The sequence below is a fragment of the Rhinopithecus bieti genome, unplaced genomic scaffold (genome assembly GCF_001698545.2).
Source record: "Rhinopithecus bieti isolate Rb0 unplaced genomic scaffold, ASM169854v2 scaffold_4964, whole genome shotgun sequence".
Taxonomy (NCBI): domain Eukaryota; kingdom Metazoa; phylum Chordata; class Mammalia; order Primates; family Cercopithecidae; genus Rhinopithecus; species Rhinopithecus bieti.
In genome coordinates, this window is record NW_016804590.1 from 559568 (window position 1) to 568902 (window position 9335).

The window sequence follows — 9335 nt, forward strand, 5'->3', positions numbered from 1 at the left end:
TGTAATATCTATACCTCCATTCTCCATAGGAAGTTAGGAATTACTTTTCAAGCAGAGTTGGTTTTTGCTTGCGGGGACGTGGTATGCTCCAGAACCTTAGATATGTTTCATGCTTTTCTCTCTGTAGAGCTTTACAGAAAAATAGTCTCAAGTATGGTACATGCTGCCTCCAAAATCATGTGCCTACTTTCTTTGCACCTCATTTTTGGTGGTAGAGGGAACAAAGTGCAACAAGATGTTTTATTTTTCATTCCAAATGATGTAAGGCGATACCCCATGCCATTGGAAACTTAAACACTCCACTGATTCGACAGGCTGCTATGTATGCACTGAGTTCATCTCTCATCTTCCAACAGGCTTGCATATTATTAGACAATTATATAATTGCTGTTTCTGCTCACTGGATTCAGCCAGAATAATGACCCAATATAGTGTTCTATGAAATGTTAACATGAACAATTTCCACAGGGACTGTATGCTGTGACACTGTGTTAGCTTTCTATGGCTGCTGTAACAGATTATCACACATTTAGTGGCTTACAACAACATAAAGGTAAAATCTTACAGTTCTAGAGGTCAGAAGTTCAAAACACAGCCCTAAAGCATCAGAGTATAACTGTGTTGTTCTTCCCACACATAAAAAGGAAACTACTTTCAGAACTTCATCTTAATGTGGATTGAAAATTTGTTTTTGCCAGACCAAGAGTTTTATATTAGACTGTATTGATATGTTCCAGTAAAGATATTGCGTCTGGTACTACAGCTACTTTTTGTGATACTACTTACAATTACAGATCTTCAGCAGCACCTGCCAGAATCTCTGAATTTGCAAGGACTAGCAGGTGAGATAAATGATTGTGATTGCAACTTACATCACCACATCTTATACATTTTTAATCATAAAGTTAATCGCCCCAACTCCTCTCGGTAATATTTTGTTTCTGGTTTATTATCCTGGAGAGTGGTGCTTCTACTTGGACATTCCTAATATCATGGCTCATAATCTATTTTTCTATAATCAATGTGGGGATTCTGTTAGACGAGAAGACATATCACCCACAATTTTGCTCAGGAAGAAAAAAAAAATCAAAATGGTTTTGCACATTTCATTTATTATCTGACTTCCATAATCTTCCACTCTAATTTGGGGCCATTAGGTTTTGTGATCCCCTGATTGGTGTCAAATTAGCCCCTTATTAAATAGCTACCAAAAAATCTTTATTTTGGTATACCACTTTAATTTCTCAATGTATGATACCTATACCTGAGTACTCCACAGGAAGTTAGGAATTATTTTTCAAGCAGAGTTGGTTTATGCTTGCAGGTACATATTATGCTCTAGATCTTTAAGTTTCTTCCCTGACATTCTCTCCCTACAGTTTTACAGAAAAATATTGCTTTTTTTCCTACTCAGTGTTTCATTACTAAGCTAAATTACTGCAGTTGCCTTTGGGGGAAAGATAGAGGAATATCAATTGTATGTATTTCCAGTGGAATTCAGAGTTCTTTCTCAATGGACTTGGCCTCCCCTTTCATCACTGGGCCATGGATATGGCTGCAGACTCACAATTTTCCAGTGGGGATACTGAAATAATCACTTAACTTGCTTTGTTTCATTTTTTTCCCATTTATTTATTTATTTATTTTCTATTTATGAAGTCAAGTAGCAGTTTGGTTAACAATGGTTAACCATACATATCTCTAGGTGAAAGGGACATTAAGACTATGGCCATTACCAGAAATGCGTACAGGGCAGGACATCCTTGATGACACTTTTGCCTTGTTTCTTTTTAGAATACAAGCTTATCTTTGAGATACTGTGGATTCCATTCCAGGCCATCACAAAAAAGCAAGCCGCATGAAATTTTGGTTTTCCAGTGCATATAAAAGACTTATGTTGGCCGGGCATGGTGGATCACTCCTGTAATCCCAGCACTTTGGGAGGCTGAGGCGGGAGGATCACGAGCTCAGGAGATCGAGACCATCTTGGCTAAAATGGTGAAAGCCCATCTCCACTAAAAATACAAAATTTAGCCAGGCGTGGTGGCGGGCGCCTGTAGTCCCAGATATTCGGGAGGGTGATGCAGGAGAATGGCATGAACCTGGGAGGCGGAGCTTGCAGTGACCTGAGATTGTGCCACTGCCCTCCAGCCTGAGCGACAGAGCAAGACTCCATCTCAAAAAATTAAAAAATAAATAAATAAATAAATAAAAACCTTATGTTTACACTATACTTTATTAAGTGCACAATAGCACAATAGCATTATGTCTAAAAATGTACATATCTACATTTAAAATATTTTATTATTTAACAAAATGCCAATGATCATCTGAGGCTTCAGTGAGTCGTAATCTATTGAGGGCAGAGGGTGTGTCCAGATGTTCATGGTTGCTGACTGATCAGGATGGTGGTTGCTGAAGGCTGATTTATCTATAACAATTGCTTAAAATAAGACAATAAAAAAAGAAGTTTGCCACATTGATGGACTCTTTCTTTCATAAAATATTCACCTGTAGCACAAGATGCTGTTATAGCATTTTAGGCACATCTTTCAAAATTACAGTCAATGCTATCAAACCCTGCCACTGCTTTATCACCTAAGTTTATGTGACATTCTAAATCCTTTGTTGTCATTTCAACAATGTTCACAGTATCTTCACCAGGAGTAGATTCTATCTTAAATATCTCACTTTCTTGACTCATCCATAAGAAGCAACTTCTCATTAATTCAAATCTTATCATGAAATTGAAGCAATTCAACCACATCTCAGGCTCAATTTCTAATTCTAGTTCACTTGCTGGTTCCAACACATCTGCAATTACTTCCTCAACTGGTCTTGAACACCTCAAAGTAATCCTGGAGAGTTGGAATCAACTTCTTCCAAACTCCTATTAATAATGCTTTTTTGATCTCCTTCCATGAATCATGAATGTTCTTAATGGCATCTAAAATAACGAATCCTTTCCAGAAAGTTTTCAATTTACTTTGCACAGGTTCTTCAAAAGAATCACTATCTATGGCAGTTACAATGTTACACAATGCATTTCTTCAATGATAGGACTTGAAAGTCTAAATGACTCCTTGGTCCATGGACAGCAGAATGAAAGTTCTGTTAGCAAGCATGAAAACAACATGAAGCTCGGTGTACATATTCATCAGAACTCATGGGCAACCAGATACATTGTGAATGAACAGTAATATTTTGGAAAAATACATGTATATGTATATATTTTTCTGAGCAGTAGGTCTCAACAATGAGCTTAAAATACTCAGCAAACCATGCTGTGAAGAGTTGTGCTGTCTCCAGGCTTTGGTATTTCTTTTATAGCGCACAGGCAGAGTAGATTTGGCATAATTCTTAAGTGACCTAGGATTTTTGGAATTGCCCAAAGTTTTGGAGCTGCAATTGCCCCTAACAAGAGAGCCAGCCTGTCTTTTGAAGCTTTGAAGCCAACCATTGATTTCTCCTCTCTGGCTATAAAAGTTCTAGATAGCGTCATCTTCCAATATAAAGCTATTTTGTCTACATTAATTTTTTTAAGCACATGCACTCTCATAAATTCTCTTAGCTCTATCTTGTGGATAACTTGTTCCAGTGTCTATATCAGCACTTGCTGCTTCACCTTGTACTTTCATTATGGAGATGGCTTATTTTCTTGAGCCTCATGAAACAACTTCTAGTTTGAATTTTTTTTTTTTTTTTTTTTTTTTTTTTTTAATCCTGAAGCTTCTTCACATCCTTCAGTCTTTATAGAATTAAAGAGAGTTAGGACTCTGCTCTGGTTTACGCTTTGGCTTAAGGTAATGTGGTGGCTGACTTGATCTTCTATCCAGACCACTAAAATGTTTGTTATGTCTGCAGTAAGGTTGTTTTGCTTTCTTACTATTCATGTATTCACTGGAGTAGCACACTTAATTTTCACAAAAACTTCTTTGCGTTCACAACTTGACAAACTGTTTGGTACAAGATCCTAACTTTTGGCCTATCTCAGATTTCAACAAGCCTTTTCCACAAAGCTTAATAATTTCTAGCTTTTGAGTTAAAGTGAAAGACTTGTGACTCTTCCTTTCACTTGGACATTTACAGACCATTTTAGGGTTTTTTTTGTTTGTTTGTTTGTTTGTTTGTTTTTTTGTTTTTTTTTTTGAGACGGAGTCTCGCTCTGTCGCCCAGGCTGGAGTGCAGTGACCAGATCTCAGAGCTCACTGCAAGCTCCGCCTCCCGGGTTCCCGCCATTCTCCTGCCTCAGCCTCCCGAGTAGCTGGGACCACAGATGCCCGCCACCTCGTCCGGCTAGTTTTTTGTATTTTTTAGTAGAGACGGGGTTTCACCGGGTTAGCCAGGATGGTCTCGATCTCCTGACCTCGTGATCCGCTCGTCTCGGCCTCCCAAAGTGCTGGGATTACAGGCTTGAGCCACCGCGCCCGGCCATTTTAGGGTTATTAATTAGCCTAGTTTCAATACTGTGTTTCAGGGAATAGGGAAGTCCGAGGAGAGCAAGAAAGATGAAAGAATGTCTGGCCAAGAGAACATTCAGAACACACATAACATTTATTTTGTATAGTTCAGGTATACAACACAATGTAAGGGGATATATAGAGATACTAAAAGCAAGTTACTATCATGGAACAAGTTGACATATCCAATATCTCAAGTAGTTACTCATTTTTCTTGGTCTTTGTAGCAAGAGCAGCTGAAATCTACCTATTTAGCATGAATACCTATGATAGTACAATTTTATTTTCTATAGTCCTTATGTTGGACATCAGATCTCTATATTTGTTCATACAACATATCTGCTACTTAGTATCCTCTGCTGCTTGGTATTCTCTAACCTAACCTAATCTCCCTATTTCCTTACCACAACCACCTCCCCTCTTGCCATCCTTGGGAATGACTGTTTAGTACTCTGTCTATGTATATTTAATTTTTGTTTAGAATTCCACATATATATGAGATTATGCAATATATTTCTGTCTGTGTCTAGCATATTTCACTTAGCATAATGTTCTCCAGGCTCATCCATTTTGTAGCAAATGGTAAGATCTCATTCCTTTTTAGAAATAAATAATATTTCACATTATGTATATGTGTGTGTGTTTGTGTGTGTGTGTGTGTGCCTGTGTGTGTTTGTGTGTATCTCTCACTCTCCCAGGTTTTTTTTTTTTTTTTTTCTGTTTGTCCATCAATACTTAGGGTTGTTTTCATATCATGTCTGTTGTGAGTAACACTAAAATAAACACTAGAACACTAATAACTTTCTCAGGTGGTAGTCTCATTTCTTTTGGGTATATGTCCAAGAAGGGGATTGCTGGGTCTTATGCCAGTTATCCTTTTCATTTCTGTAGAAACCTTCATAATGTTTTTCATGAAGGCTATACTAACTACATTCCCACCAACAATGTACAGAAATTCCTCTCTTTCCAAACTCTCTCCAAAATTTGTTATTTTTAATTTTTTTTGAAAATAGCCTTCCTAATGGGTGTGAAGAAATATATCTCAAAATTGTTTGATTTGCACTTCCCTGATGATTAATGATTTTGAGCACCTTTGGCATGTATCTGTGGGTGTCTTTTATGCCTTCATTGGTGACATTTCTATTCAGGTCTTTTGCCCATTTTTTAATGAATTATTTGTTTTTCTACTATTAAGCTGTATCACTTCTTTATACATTTTAGATATTAATCCCTTTTCTGATAAAAGGCTTCCATTTTTTTTTTTTTTTCCAATCGGTAGGCTGCCATTTCATTTTGTTGACTCTTTCCTTTGTTCTGCAGAAGGTTTTAGTTTGATGTAGTCTCATTTATTTATTTCTGCTATTGTGGTCTAAGCTTTTGGGTTTATATCCAAAAAATCATTGCCAAGGCCAAATGTTGAGGAGTTTTCCTCCTGTGTTTTCCTTTAAGAGTTTTATGGCTTCTGGTCTTACATTCAGGTCTTTTATCAATTTTGAGTTAATTTTTGTGTATGGTGTAAGATAAGGGTCTAGTTTTATTATTTTGCATGTAGAAATCAAGTCTTCTCAACATCATTTCTTGAAGAGATTGACCTTTTTCCATTAGGTCCTCTTGGTGCCCTTGCCAAAAATTGTATTGATTATAAGTTGATTATATATGTTTAGATTTAATTCTGGTCTCTCTATTTTGTTCCACTAGTCTATGCATCTGTTTTTATGCCAGTACTAGACTGTTTTGATTACTATAACTTTGTAATTTAATTTTAAATTAAGAAGTGTTATGCCTCCAACTTTGCTTTTCTTTCACATGATCGTTTTGACTGTTTAGGGTCTTTCATGTTTTCATAAAAATACTAGGAATTTTTTCTATTTTGGGGAAGAATGTGATTGGTATTTTGAAAAGGATTGCTTTAAATCTGTATATTGCTTTAAGTAGTATGTTACTTTTATAATATTATTTTTCCAACTCATAAACATGGGTCATCTTTCCATTTATTTTTATAGTTTTAAATTTATTTCATCAATGTTTTATAGTTTTCAGTGTATAGATCTTTCAACTCCTTGGTTAAATCTATTCCTAAGTATTTTATCTTAGTGAGTATGATTTTGTGAAAGAAATTGTTCCTTGTTTTTTGGCAGGTCATTATTTACGGTAGAAAAATGCTACCAATTTTGAATGTTGATTTTTTATCCTGTAACTTTACTGAATTCATTTTTTAGCTCTAAAGTTATTTTGTATGAAATCTTTGACAGTTTTTTTTTTTTTTTACATATAGGATTATGTCATCTGCAAATATAGATAATTTTACTTCTTCCATTCTGATTTCGAAGCCTTTTATTTTGCTTTCTTTTCTGATTGCTCTTGCTACTATTATGATGAATAGAAGTGGCAAGAATGGATGTGATTGCTTCTACAAAATTTTCTTGGAAAAGCTTTCGATTTTTCCCAATTGGATATATGCTAGCTGTGAGTTTTTCTCAATTGGATATAAATGTTATGTTGAGAAACTTTTCTTCTATATTTAAACTGTTGAGAGTTTTTATTAAGAGAGGATGTTAGAATTTGTCAAATTCTTTCCTCTGCACCAATTGAGATGATCATTTGATTTTTATCTTTCATTCTGCCAATGTGACATATCACATTGATTAATTTCAATTTATTGAACTAGCCTTGCATTCCCAAGATAAATTCCACTTTCTCATGATGTATAATATTTTTATATGTGGTTTGACTCATCTAGTTAATATTTTATTAAAGATTTCTGCATCAATGGTTATCAGTGAAATTAGTCGGTAGTATTTTTTTTTCTTGTGATGTCTTTGGCTGCATCACTTAGGTACCAAGTGAGCTGGCCTTATAAAATGTGTTTGAAAGTATTCCTCCCACTTCTAATTTTTGGAAGAGTTTAAAATGTATTAGTATTAAATCTTCTTTGAATGTTTGGCAGAATTCAGCTATGAAGCCATCTGATTCTGGGCTTTTATCTGTTGAGAGGTTTTGGTTACTTTTTCAATCTCATTACTTTTTACTTGTTTTTTCAGATTTTCTACTTCTTTCTGGCTCAATCCTGATTTTTTTCTTTTTTTGTAGAAATTTATCCATTTCCTCTCAGTTATTAAATTTGTTGGCATATAATTTTTCAAAATAGTCCCTTATGATTCTTTTATTTCTGAGGCATCTCTTGTATTTTTTTACTTTCCTTTCTGATTTTGTTTACTTGGGTCTTCTCTCTCTTTTTTAGATAAACTAGCTAAGAATAGTCAATTTTGTTTAATAAAAAACAATTCAGTTTTAGTGATTTTTTCTGTGTTGGTTTTGTTCTTTTTTGAATTTATTTTGTTCTGATTTTATTATTTCTTTCTTTCCGCTAATTTGGGGCTTGGTTTGTTCCTTTTTTTGTAGTTCTTTGAAGCATATGGTTAGACTACTTATTTGGCATTTTTTTCTTTTTTAATCAAGACATTATTGTTATAGATTTCCCTTTTGGAATTGTTTTGCTGCATTCCAGTTTTGGTGTGGTGTGTTTCTATTATTGTTTGTCTCAATATATTTTTAGTTTCCATTTTGATTTCTTCTTCAACCCATTGGTTGTTTAGGAGTATGTGGTTAGTATCTATATATTTGTAAATTTTCCAAGATTCATTCTGTTACTGATTTCTAGTTTCATAATACTGTGGTCTGAAATGATGCTAGATAAGAATTCAATCTTAAATTAAAGTTTGTTTGGTAGACTAAAGAAGTCCTAATATTTAGAGATGCCTTGTAAATCATTGCTGTTACCGGTTTGCAAGTGACTAGTCTCCCATTCCACCAAGGAATGATTAGTTAAGCCCTCTCACGTGGATTTTGCTATCATTCAGTGATGATGTTTGTAGATAAAAACTTCCATCCATACTTTCTCTTTCATCGGTGTCTTATTATTTATTTTGATTTAACTGGGACTATTCTGTGTATCTTCTGTAAAATTCATACTACTTGTTACACAGATCTTTTATTTCAAGTGCTAGTGTAAACTTGCTTAGCCACATGAAAAACAACTTTTACTTATTAAATCATTACATACACTTCCCCGCAAAAAGGAAGGCTGAGGAGTAAGGGTTAGAACTTCTGTAAAAGTTATTTGTGATCTGTGCTTTGGAATTGTTTGCTTTTTTAAATGAGAAATTAAAACACTGAAATCTGATCAGAAAGTGTAATTGTATTACCTTGAAATAAATTTATGTTGTTGTTTTCATTAATATCTTAGATTGCTTGTGTGCTTGAGGAAAACTCCTAAAAGGCTCATCTGATTATGAGGCTGAGAAGTCTAACAATCTGTCCTCTGCAAACTGGAAACCTAGAAAAGTCAGTGGTGAAGTTCAGGCAGTTAAAAGACTGGAGAACTATGGGAAGGAATGGTGTCAGTCTCAGACCAAGGGTAGAAGACCTAACTCTTAGTCAAGCAGTTACACAGAAGAAGTGAATTCTTCTTTCCTCTAAGGGAGATAACTTCTAAAAAATTAGAAGTACATTTGAATTTATATTAAATATGTCTTATATCCTACAATAATAAGATTGTTTAATACTAAGGCAATACCTACTTGGTGCACTGTTAAGGTTGACTAAATAATCTATGTAATATATCAATACATGGAAAATTTTATTTGCTACTACTTTAATTACTATGTTATAGTGTTTCACTTGTACTTATGGAGATGTTATATTCTATTTCTATGCAAGTAGAAGTAGCACTTTTTTAAGTTTCATACTTAAAATTATTGCTATGTTAAATGTATTCGGCCGGGCGCGGTGGCTCAAGCCTGTAATCCCAGCACTTTGGGAGGCCGAGACGGGCGGATCACGAGGTCAGGAGATCGAGACCATCCTGGCTAACAC

The 9335-nt window shown here is 34.9% G+C and overlaps 1 long non-coding RNA gene across 1 annotated transcript in view; it reads left to right on the top strand.

Annotated features, from left to right (window-relative positions):
- The first annotated feature begins 794 nt into the window (after positions 1 to 794).
- Positions 795 to 9335, top strand: part of LOC108527803 (uncharacterized) — a 17288-nt gene continuing 8747 nt past the window's right edge. The window contains exon 1 of the long non-coding RNA XR_001884933.1: positions 795 to 842. This is a non-coding gene — a long non-coding RNA (uncharacterized LOC108527803). The remainder of the gene's footprint in view (positions 843 to 9335) is intronic.